Below are 13,412 nucleotides of genomic sequence, written 5' to 3'. Positions count from 1 at the left end.
CTATCATTTAGAGAAGAAGGTCGTTTTGTGCTTCTCCCAGTTGCGACCTCGACTTCGTCTCGGTCTTCAATTCCTGGGCTTAGCACAAAAAGACTCACTTTTACTCTTAATAATATGATCTATTATTAAAGCTTGTCTCTTATCTATTGTAATCTCGAATCTTATACAGTGTGGAATAAAATGATTTACATCTAGTTACCTTTGCATTACCCTTGTAAAAATACGAAATGCCGCTCTAGAAAAAAAAAGCCTAACCTCAAAATATTCCAAAATTCCAAATGTGATTTATTGCGAAGGGATGATATGAATGCAAAGTAGAGATAGAAATTAAAAAGGAGCTAACAAAAGCAAGTCACAGCTAGTGTTGAAAGTGGCCACCACCGTTTGTTAATTCAATTTAGTAAATTGTAACAATTGTCAATTCGATTGATGACATTTATTGACAGAACTAATAGTTCGGCACTTCAAAAAAAAAGTAGAGCGGTACAGGAAAATTTACATGTGCAAAAATTCCAAAGGTAACTAGATGTAAATCATTTTATTCCACACCGTATATATTCCTTCTTCTTTTAAATAACAAATATAAGAGAAATGAAGACCATAATTTAGACCATTCGTAACGTCACTCTTTTCAGTTTGTTAACCTAATACGATTTTTGACAAATGGAGGACAATCAGAAAAAGATAGTTTTCTTTTTTTTTTTTTTGAACGTTCTCCCCTTTAATTTTATGAATAATTTTCTGTCTAAACATAACGGAAAAGTACTCTATCGACTAATCGCCACATTTAATGGCAACAGAAAAAATCACTTACTGGACTCAGCATTCTAACGAAATATTCATTTTGTTGTTCTTTTATGTGCAATGTTCATTATGTGCTCAACACAACAATTTATAACATTTATAACACAATAAGGTAATTGTTTTTGGTTTAAGCATACGCTTTAAAATTTATATTGTTTTATAATATTAACTCAGGTCCCACGAAATGGACGTAGGAATCCAATTTATCACTCAGTGTGGTCAGTGTACCTCGACTGAATAATTCAAAAAAAGTTAACATAGTTAGTGCGAGATTTTTTGAACCCGAACAAACAATCGTACGGTCATGTAAATAAAAGGAATATTAAAGCACCCACATGGCACGGTCGTTTACATTTCATAAATATAAAATACACGGCCCAACGACAAATTGTCGTTTCATGCATAAATTATTGTCGTTAATTTAGTCATCTGTGCGCAAAACCTTCTGACAATATTTACAAAAGGTAATGGTATTAAGTGAATTTTAATTTTTTTTATCAAGGTGGACAAGCGGCTTTCTCCGTTAATAATTCAACCGTTCCATTATTCCACATGGTGAAATTATTACTATTTTTGCCTATAAATAAATAAGTGCGCTTCCTCATTTGTTAGACATATTTATCTTTCAATTACTACCAAGAGCTAACATAACCGTTAGATTAAACAAACCACAAATGAATACCCATTTCGATCGTCATCGAATAAAACGCTCCCGTAGTTCGTGGAAAACCGTCGATTATTATTTGAATTTCAAGGGGTATGCCATTTACATCTGCTAAATTAAACTGAATTTTAACCATACCAACATTTATGTGGAATTTGTTCTAAAATTTCTGTTAATTGATTAGGAAGGTTAATTATTGTTTATTTTGTCTCCACGTGGAAGTCAAATAAATTGCGTAGAAACGAGAGAGCTTGAATCAAACTTAATTTCTGTAAATATTTAATAATAATTAATTGATCCCTCGAGGTAAGAGAAAATGATCGGTTAGTGATATCGTTTACTTCGCAATATTAATTCCTCGCAGCAAAATACGAGCGCACTCGTTCCAACAGCTAATAAAAATTAAAGCTGAAAATTCCTCTTTACCTTTATACAGGGTGTATTTGAAATACGTGTTTTAGCTAGTGGAAGAACTCGCCAATTTATGAAACTTTTTTCTATAACAGTTTGCTAACTTCGCTAAAGTTTTGCAAGATTTTTTGCCCCTAATTTTACCAAACGAGTCGTTTTGTGTGATTTACTTGTGTGTAATGCTTTTTCGTAAAAAATTCAAATAGAAAAAACGTTTCATTCAACAAGCTCTGTTACGTGTTAAAATTAACACACGTATTTTAGATAACCCCTGTATATCCGTAAAAAAATTAAACTATTTTCGAACGATATGACAAGCATATAAAAATACCGTTTTTTGAACATCAATTAAAACATTTTTATCCAATACCTCATATACAGGGTGTCTCAGCTAAGAGTTTCAAGCCTAATATCTCGTTTATTTGGCAACGGATTTTTATGAAATTTAAAATACAGATATTTTAGACGGCGAAGGTTCAATTAGTAATAATTAAATTAACTCAAGTTAAAAAATGTAATTTTAACACATGTTTTCTTTATTAAAAATTAAGGGCAATTATTATTAGATTGTTAAACATCAAAAAATAGGTTAACTAAATCACTCGTCTGATTCAACGAAAAGATTAGATTTGGTTGTTAAAAATTTACTCTAAATTTTAAAGGTATTTGAGCAGTTATTATTTGAAACAATTGGTGAAAAGTTGCCAAGCAACATTTTGTACACCCCTTAAAATCTGTCAAAAGTGGGCGCGCTTTATTAGAAAAGTCAAATTGTGTAAATTTATTAAAAATATTCTAAAAATAGACTACAATGGCAGAAATTTCAATATTTTTGAAAAAGGAAGCAATTTTTGCCAATGGAGAGTGTCGTAAGAACTTCAATGACACAGTTCGTTTTCTCGTGAAATACCTACTATCGAAATGTAGGCTTCACAAAATTTCACAGTCGTCAATTTATTTGAAGACACTGAAAGCGTACGTGATCTAAATTACCTTGCTAAAATATCCCGATCGTGTTTTAGTCCTTTATGGAAGAATTGACACATCCAGTATAATAAATTACGTCCAAATGTTGTCTTTAACTTTGTAAGTATTTGTAAGGTTAGAAACATAAACGTCAAATATGTCTCCTGCGTTTGTGCGAAAGGGGGTGACCAAAATTCGGCAATAGTGCGCATTTGTTTCATACGCGTCTACGTTTTTGCATCTGCAGCCACGTTTTTAACACAGTTTTTTTTCTTTTTTCTTGCAAACTACTCGTCTTCCAAGGACGAGTTTCTCCTTAAAGCATTTTTTATTATCTTAAGTGATTCAACAATTTAAAAAGGCATGTAAAAATTACGTTTTTATGACTTGGGTTATTGCATTAATGCGATTTTACTCTTCACCGTCTAAAATATCTACATTTTCAATTTCACAAAAATCCGTTGGAAAATAACCAAGATATTAAGCTCGAAAGTCTTAGCTGAGACACTCTGTATAATAGAACAATAACTATGGCGATTTTAAAGGAATAAAGTGTCGTATAAGTCACTAGTGATCTAAAAGTCATATAAGTCACTAGTAATATAAAAAAAATGTTTGCTGTGGTAATCGGAATCAAAACTTGAACTGATTCTCGTGTCGTCGGTTAAATTAATTTGTAAAATATGTCACAATTGTCATAACTTTTCAACGATATTCTGGAGGTGTTGGATAAAGTTGTGTATGGCACACGTGTGTTAGCGGCTATGAGTCACTTGAAGAAACTAAAACACTCGTTTTCAACTTGTGATTTACCTGTTTTTTCGCGTGACTTATGTGCCCTCTAAACACACTAGTACCATAAAACACTGTTATTAACAGAGAACATATCTAAATTTCAGTATTACTATGTCAGACTATCCATAATAAAAAATGAATCTGGGCTATGTCATCGGAAATAATAATATGCATGTTGAAATAATTGGATGCCATTTTATAAATATAGTGTACATTCCGTATATTGGCAATAATAATTATTTGAAAATAGCCATCGTTTGTTCAATTGCTTTTGAGAAATAGGTTGGACATCTTCCTTTCACCATTGATACAAAATTTCCCGCCGAAATAGTTTCACAAAATTGATCTATAATAATTTCATACCGGTCGGTTTAGATTGAGTGTGAAATGAGTTCGGCAACAACAGCTAAAGGGAACAAACAACGTGTGACCTATATCGTGTTTCAAATCGCACACTCCAGCTATTCGGACATTGAGTTTCCGAGTGCGTTTCAAACAACCCTCACACACCAGCCCGAGGAAGGTCATGGCTGTTGCCAGTCCTGACAAAGCCGTGCCCTAGCCAGGTCTCTTTGACGATAAGAAAAGAGAGGCAAAAAAGAAGTATTGACTTTATAAAAGCTAGCTAGAACGTGCATTAGCTCTCCATTAGCTTGTAAATCAGGCACGAGCCTGGTCAGACAATCTCAATGCATCTCGAAAGCTGCGGCTATACTCTGTATACAAAAGTCGAAACCTCTTTCAATGCAAAACACGAACACGGAGAAATTTTAATTTATTGCAAGACTTATTTAAACACGTCCTCCAAAAATAGCTTTCGCCAAACAAGGATGTTTATTCTACCGCGAGGGAGATCATCTAGTTCTTCGAATTTTCCAGTGAAAGGACCTTGTTCAGTTGCTTTAATTTTTTTAGGGGGTCGACATTATATTATTCCGGTCTGGTTTTTATGGATATTATTTAGGCTCGAGTCGTTCTTGGAGTGGTGAAGGTACTTTCCCTACTGGGAAATGTTTTAATTTAGTTTTATTATGTTTTCGTACTTGACTGATACTGATATTGGATAAATGTATTTTATTTCGCCAACCCCGATCTTTGTGGCCTCTTTTTATTTTTCCGGTTGTTGAAATCTTCTAAATAAGTGTTGTGTTTTTTCTGGTGATACGACACAGTTGTCCATTAAATCCGTGCATGCTTTTCGAGAAACTCTATTACAAATATTTAATGTTATCTAGCTGTCAGGTGCCTGTCCACTCAATACAGATATGAATATAAATTTTATATACTAATGTACCTCTCATGTCACTGAAATATATACATGATCGCGAATCAAGCTACTGAAACGACAATTTACTGCCATTTCAAATCCTGGTATCGATGATGATGGAATTTGGATGAAATCTTGTGGGAGATATTTTTGAGTGAAGTTGCTGGATAAATTTGTACATAGTAGATTGAGCAAAGCGAAAACTAGCCGTGAAGTTAGCGGTTAATTTAAATATCAAGCCGAGAGTTTGAAACAGTCTGCGGGGTTTTAAGTGTGAAACGAGTTCCTTGAAGGCCGGAAGTAACTAAGTGAAACGGTGAAGTTAATAGATTCACGAGGCGTTTCTACGTCGACTGTTTTAGATTCCACACATGTCCCGTGAAACAAACCCTCTAATATAAGCAAATTTCCTCTATCCATCCGAATATATTCTAATTAGTTAGTATTGGGACAAGGCAAAGGGGACGTCCGACCAGAGGAAAGACAAGCTGTGCATGCGAATCGGTGCAGCTTATTAAACAACAAACTATTTGCATATTTACATATGGTAATCGGGTCTCTGGCTTACGGATAACATGCTGGGTATAATCTAAAGACCAGATATGCACCGTCAAATTGGTAGCTTTCTACTAAGTATATGCTCGGGTTAATAGGGACAGGGAAAATCCGGCTTTTTCCTCATGATGCACGTCACCGACGTTTCATATTTTCCATTTCGTTTCACCGATGATATCACAAAAAATTTCATTAACTTCACACGCAATCTGCAACAATAACAGAACAAAGGGAATTATTATGCTTGCTGCAATTAAATAACGTTCAACCAATAACCTCAACAAACGGCAAATTTGCGACAAAATGTAAATCTTTTTCATTCTTTTACATCACAAGACCACGTCGACTTCAGAAGTTTAAAAATTATTATTATAAGATCACCTAATTGAAGTTTATAAGACCTGCGTCTATAAAAGCAATGAATCTGGAGGTAGTCTTTTGAGGAGTTCTTCTTACTAAATGTTGCCAGTTTATTAAAGTTTTCACGAGATAATTAAGAAATCTTCATTAAACATTTTCCAGATATAGATGTAAATAAATTTAACAACGGGGTCAAACGTGAAGGCGCAACCCAGATCTGACTAAAGCTTGGTAGAGTGTTCTAAAAGTGTTAAAAATAAAATTTGGAATTTTCTAGTACAAGAGTTTTAAAAGTGCTATTGATAAAAACTGAATCGTTAATGTGGCAATAAATCTTCAAATAACAACACTTTAGAATACAAATATCGTTTATCCTGGATCGTCAACACAACGACAAAAATAAGCGACTTTACCTTTTTCTTTAATCTTTCTTGATTGAATCAGAAAGAATGAGTTTATATACTTAATGCGAATGTAAAGTAGAGAAACTACAAACAATAATGTTAAAAATATACCGATTATTTTACCGAAAAAGATAAAGTCACTATTTATATGTATAGTCGGAACGTTATAGATGTGGTTAAGTTGGCACTATCAGGAAAAGTAACTAAATATAGGCGCGCTTATAAGGCATGTATTTGGACTTTACAGTTCAGTCATAAGTTTTAAGCGACCTTGAGTTTGGCAATCCACATCTAAAACGTTTTTACAATAGAACTGAATACAATGAATACATCCATTTTGCTACCAACTGCAGTAGCAAATTGAATGCACGTCCCAATTATAAAAAGAGTAAAAAGTATAACACGTTTGTAGCATTCGTGGAATTTTATTATCATTATGTTTAAAGGTTTATCCTATTGATCCTTAAAAATATTACATTCGCGGAAGAGCTTTTGGTGAAATGTTTCAATGCTAAAATTAAAGTTTTTCAAATAACTTTGCGTTTTCTTCCTTGTAATGATTTTAGCGTATTTTATACTTTTTAGAAAACCATTATTTATAAAAAGTTTTAGCATCCTTAATGTCACAAGACAAACAGCTACAGTAATATTACTATTTATTCATAACATTTTCATAAATCAATATTTAGTTCAACTTACATATTAAATAATCGGTTTTTTTTCAGTGGTTATAAATATTCGCTACAATTAAAATACTACTTTACATGTTTACAAAATTTAAGTTGAAAGAAATGTCTGTTGAAGAACATTATTTTCTGAATAATAATTTCCAACTAAAAAATATGAGTCTAAATTTTAACTGGATGTCTCGAAATTATCAAGTCGCAGTTTAATTTATACAACATTGAAATAACAAACAGCAAAATGTACTAAATATTACCTGCATTAAAATATTCATTGGAAATGAGGTTTCTGTTTTTCTATTTGAAAGACGTCTACACTGTTGAATACAGGGTTATTCACGAGAGACTTCCGATGAAAATTTCGTTAAATGCAACCCAAAATACAAGAAATCCCTAGAACTTGATATTTTGTTTAATTGGAAATACTTAAGTTAGCAATGCACACTTTCTCTATGAGCAAAAGTTTTTACAACAAACATGAATGTTGCCTATTTGGAAATCGCCGGTTGTAAATAAATGCAGAGTGCGCATCATTTTTTTTTACTCCATATATGAGAATCACATCCGTCTTTTCATCTTTTGTGTACTTTATGAAAAAAGTCTTGAAAAAATATGATTAGTTAAAAATGTGAAAACTGACAGGACAGATAATACTGACACGACAGACAATCGTTGATTTAAGTATATAAATTTAGGAAGCTAGAAACCTTTGGAAATTGTAGTTTCGGTTGCATATAACGAAATTTTGATCGGAAGTCTCTTATGTATAAGCCTGTATTAAAACAAAAGCATTATAATGCCTTTTTCTGATTTCTATTGTTTGTGACTAACCATTGTAAAACGTGCACACACCGGGACGAGAAGAAACATCTATTATGTCATTTAAGAAAAAGAAAATATTTTTCTTAAGTAGATGTGTAGATGTGAATTGAGGACTTGTCGTTAAGTTGGCACTACCAGAAAAAGTAACCAGGCGCGCTTATAAGTTATTTGGAATTTTTGACAGATTTGTACTAACGTACTATGGCGGACAATAAATTTAGGCCGGCAAATTTCTGACATTTCAAAAAAGTCAATGCAAGCGACCATTTATTGTCATTATGACTGATGTGTCAGTTTATCAAACTGAAGGTTTTCAAGCTGTTTGGCGTTTCCTTCACCCTTTTCGTAACTTACAGATCATGACGCACTAGCATAACTGATTTGTAGTAGCACTTCTCTCTGGTGCACGCTTCTTTTCCCAATTTTAATTTTGATTATCGCTGTCACGATGACAAGAATGACAAAAATCGAAAATGGGGTTAGTTGAACATAATGCCAGCTTCACATTTTGATGCCAAGGCAATGACAGGCCGGCCTAAATTTATTTTCCGCCATAGTACAATTCAATCATAAGTTTTAAGCGACCTTGAGTTTGACAGTCCACATCTAAAACGTTTTAACTATAAAGTCCATTCACGTTGGATTTTCCTCTCAAGGCCAAAAAATTTAATTATTTGACCTTGAGAGGAAAATCCAACGTGAATGGACTTTATGTCAATGGAATTTTGAACGCGTTGTTATTTATTATAAAAAATGCTACCTGTTCACTTACTATACTTAATTGTACCAAAATCAGATAAAAATAAAACTGTACTTGGATTAACAAACAAGTTTGTTTTTAAGTTATTAAACCAATGTACAATGTACCTAAATGTAATAATTGGCGCTCTTAACTGTTCACTGAAATCTGATGTTTTCTATCAAATATGTCACAATTTTTATTATACATCAAACCAATTAGATATGGGATGAAAGAATGAATTCGGATTTTTAAATTATCTCGATCTTAACATCAGTTTTTCTGACTGCGTATAATAACAGATAAGCTACAAACGTGGGATGAAACCAATATCACGGTACCATGAAAATAAAAAAATCTATAATAAATTTAAGAAACATAACACGTTGTCTATTGGATGCGAGATAAAATTGAAAATATCTGATCACACCAATATGACCTTGTAAGATATAAATCGCTGTTATATTAATATCATCATACTGTAATCACTTAATTAAGACTTAAAATAAGTGTATTCTAATTCTCTACATCAATGTTTTTAAGTAGCACGAGAGAAATTTGTTTCATAAAATAAATTGTTTTATGACAAATTTTAAATATCTCAGGAAGGCTATTATTTAAAGTTGTTTACATGTTTCAAGAGAAAATTAAAAACACCCTGTCAAACGTCTATTATGAGATTATTAATGACGTACAATTAATTTTTCTAGTACTATATTTTTAATAATTTGTCAAGGAAAACGCTAAAGATTCAAGCATTGAGAGCAAAGATAAAGACAGGAATGTGAGAGAAGTCATCAATCTTGGAGCCTTAAAAAAGAAACCTGAAATTATTTGTCAGGAGATGAATGCAGCTTTCATCGTCTTTATCTACCAAGCCTGTTATATTGATTTTAAACGTGAATTTTTTGACCACAGCTAGGCGTTATATTCATAAATTTCGCACAGCTTTATATAGGAGAGAAACAACCTTTTCATATTTCACGCTTATGTTTCAGTTGATTTGTTTATGGCATAAGTTTCATGTTATGGGCGATGCCTATCTTTTATCTGATGTCGAGCGTGTGGATATCTTTAAATTGATGTTCACTCAACTGGGAATTTACTTATACACTTTGGAATCTTCAAACTTTATTACAACAACAACGACCTATTTTACTTTTATTTTCAACAATTGTTTGTAATTATTGTGACGATTAGAAATAACTAAATTAATTCTTACCAAGTTTCTTCCTTGCTGACGTAATCGTAAGAAAGGTATTTTATTTTTTATTAAAAGCAATCATAATTAATAAAATAAATAATTAATAAAAAGCAAGAAAGTGAGGTTAGAGTTAAACAGCTAATCCTTGGTGCGTTTACAATCGACTCTTCAACGCACACTTTGATTGTTTGCCGCTGCCATGGTCTCAATTCATTATATTTTGAAGTTATACAGGGTTATTCACGAGAGGGGTACTTCTGAATTTTTATTTTGCCGCAACGAACAATACCAATGGCAGCAACTACTAAATCAAATGTGTTATTTCTTTTAAATTAAAAATCAAAGTAAGTTGGATAAATTTGTGTGAAATGTCAGATTGACAGATAACCTGTATTTAATCAAAATTCAACAAATAAATTAACAAATTAAGTTAATGTAAAAGGTGTTCGAAGTGTCTACCATCGGCTTCTAAACATCCGCAGCGGTGACAGAATTCTTTCCACACTCCATAAATGGGGAGCATGTCAGTCTTTTCGTCGTTATTGTAAAAACAAATTTTTCGAATTGACAAAGATTTTTTGGTATGACGTCAAAGATACAGGACTAAGAGCCATCGTGGATTCAGTTATAATTATTTTCAAAATTTGAAATCAAGATATTGTTGCAATGTGTATAACGGGTTGCGGCAAAAAGAAGTTCAGAAATACCCCTCTCGCGAATAACTTTGTACTTGACGAAAATGTCAAGCAACTTGTACTACACTTTCTTGTTGGAATTCTCACCGTCCGAATTACATTTGATTGAACAGTGCGATAGTTTAGTTGAAGCTAATATAATTTTGGTTTTATCTCCCGGTAGTTAATAATTGCTACCACTTCCTTTTGTTTCTTGGAAGAGAATCTAAATTACCTCCCATCTACATTACAGGTCTTATGAAAAACGTCCAGTTTAAAGTAAAATGAAAAATCGTCTATTTGCTCTTCTGTGAATTTTCTTTCTGGAGCAGTAGCGATAATTCCAGCGATAGCATCGATCTAGTTTAGGTCCTTTGTTCATTTAATCAACGCTAGTCCGCCTCTATGAATAGACCGGTGAGTAACAGCGCGGTTATCTCTTTCTCCTGGATGCGAAAGTAACACACTATACGTTTTCGTTATTAGGAACGAGGTGAGTGTGAAATTGAACGTAATTATTTCGATACAGCCTTTCCACCGGGTTAATTCCACATAAAAGCCGTAATAATGCTGGCTTAATTCTCCCGAAATCCTTCCTTTGCCATTATTATCTGTATTGTTTACACCGCCAAGGATAATTAAAACAATTGTTTGCTAAACTGATTGGAGGTTTAAAAACGACGGAGGCGATTTAATCAAAGCGACTTTATCTGACTTCGTATTTATCTGGATAAGAAGCATCAAAGTTTTAGTGAGAGTTAACACATAAAACTTTTGACGGCGAATTTGCACATTTTGTTGTTCATTTTATATTATGAATATTCAGAGTGAATTGCGCTTTTTGCATAAAAATATGAAACTTCTAATCTTTAAATGCAATGCAATGTCAAATTTAATCAAAATCGTTATGTGGAATAATGAATAAAAACACAAACTAAAAGCCTCTGAGGGGACATATATTGTTGGTTGCATCACTAATTTTGTTAGGTTCATTATTTATTAGTCGTGAATCACCTTGTATATGGTCAAAAATAAAGAATTTATTGAGAATATGTTCCGATTTTGCGGTAAAATACTCCAACTTAATTTTTTGGAATGGAACCTATTAAAATTACAAAATTTTCTTTTTCAACGGTGTGTTTGCTGTAACTATTTAGAGTGGAACTGTTATTTGATGTTGTGACATTTCACCCTGTACAAGGCCACCCCGATTGCAATAAGGTGATTGACTCGGTGGCGAAGTCTACGTAGCCTAGACCTGTGCTCGTTCCAAGCCGTATAACCTTTTAACATGAGCGGTCTGGACTATTATGCCTCCGGTCGATATTCTAGGTGTTTATTAAGAGCGCTATCTCACCGGAAGTGTCGTTCTGTGTAGGATTACAAAAACACGAACCTTCCCCGATAGGGGTGCTTTTGACGGTTTAATATTTTACGAAGTCCGTGTGTTAATTTTACTTCGCTTAATTAAATAAGCTAAAAAGAAATAAAAAAATAAACGAATTAAATTGCCATCAGGAGTTTCCTTTATTACTTAATCGTTTTACTCTGAAAAACTCTTGCGACGAAAAAATCTGCATGGAGTTTTGGCGGAAACAAGATTAACTGTCTGATACACCCCTTAGAAAGCTGGCGGATTCATGAGGAAGTTAAAAAATACAGAAATAAACTGCGGCGGTGGTTCTCCGGGTATGGAGGGGTCAGCGTGAATTCTTATTATTATTTATGGAAGCGCCGATCTCGATTGCCATTAGCATATGAGGTCAGCCCCTTAAAGACTCTCCATTGTGGGTGTTATCTGGGTCAGAACGGGCATTACTATAAAAAATTATCCTTATTTGTAAACGCTGGCTGAAAATTAAAACTGTCAGGCGAACTTCGTTGCGATGAAAGGACGTCATGGTGTCCATCGACATTACACTTTTCAGAAGATTAATTTTACCACTGTGTCTAATCAAAAAACAATCTGGTAATAACCAGTTTAATCAAGTTTGTATTTTATAAACCAACAAAGTTTTCAAAACTAATGTCTATTCATTTTGATTGTGACCAGTCCGTAGTAACTTTTCAATTGCTAGGTTATTGATAGGGGATTTTAGATAACACTAAATCCAGTCGCAGTTGGCAACTCTCGGAGGCGCCATTTTGGCAGAAACGTCACGCTCGCAGAAGATAGAACTGAGAACGACTTGCGCAAACGTTTTTCGACGTAGACTTGGTGCGCGTATCTATAAAATTGAGTGTTGGTACGAAATTTCAGAATTCAAAAAGGAAATGCCACGTCGTCTTCTCAAAGTTGAGAACAAACGGTTAATATTGACTTCTTTCGAGACATTTTATTGAAGCCAACGGAAAACAACTCACAAAGACGAACATCGCCAATAAAGTTAACTCTATTTGTGCTTTTTGTTATACATTTTGGCTAGTAAGTACTGTAGTTTGATGCCTTCTGCCTTTTCATCTCCTATAAAACACTTTTCTAAACTTCATCTTTCTTTCTGTCTGATTAATTTTTATCTGAAAATATTTGTATTAATCGATGCAATTAATTGAAAGGTCTGATTACTTTTACTAATCCCCAGACATTTTTCGCGTTTGTCTTACTGCCAAATGACCATTTCCTTCGTTCTTCATTTATACATATTGAGAATTGCATGAGGTGATTTTGAAATTTTGACACTGAATGATCTGTACCTGGATATAACCTCACTTTTCAATAGATGTGATCACAGAATCGGACAGACGTTTTTAGTTTCTCCTACTTCAAATATTGATTTCCGTTATTAATTTTGATAAATACATTGAAATCATTGCTTTACTACCATTGTTAAATTTTGACAATTCTGACATTTTCACATCATGTTCACACCACACAAATATTTAGTGTAAAACGAATGCAGCACACAGCTAAACAGCGCCTACTATTTTTTTCGTTACGGTCACAATCAAAGTGAATAGATAATAGGCAATGCAATTCTTAACAGACAAAATTTCAGCATTTCAATAAAAAAAAATTGCAGCTTAATTTTTTCAAACTTAACTTTGTACTCAACAGGTAATGAAA

General features: G+C 33.2%; 1 protein-coding gene across 1 annotated transcript in view; it reads left to right on the top strand.

Moving 5' to 3' along the window:
* The window catches only part of LOC138138672 (uncharacterized), a 140,544-nt gene that overhangs the window by 18,895 nt on the left and 108,237 nt on the right, over positions 1–13,412 (top strand). The gene's annotated exons all lie outside the window — the stretch shown is intronic.

This window comes from Tenebrio molitor, chromosome 9 (genome assembly GCF_963966145.1).
Source record: "Tenebrio molitor chromosome 9, icTenMoli1.1, whole genome shotgun sequence".
Classification (NCBI taxonomy): Eukaryota; Metazoa; Arthropoda; class Insecta; order Coleoptera; family Tenebrionidae; genus Tenebrio; species Tenebrio molitor.
The sequence above is the reverse complement of the archived record's forward strand: the minus strand, read 5'-3'. Positions and strand labels throughout refer to the sequence as shown.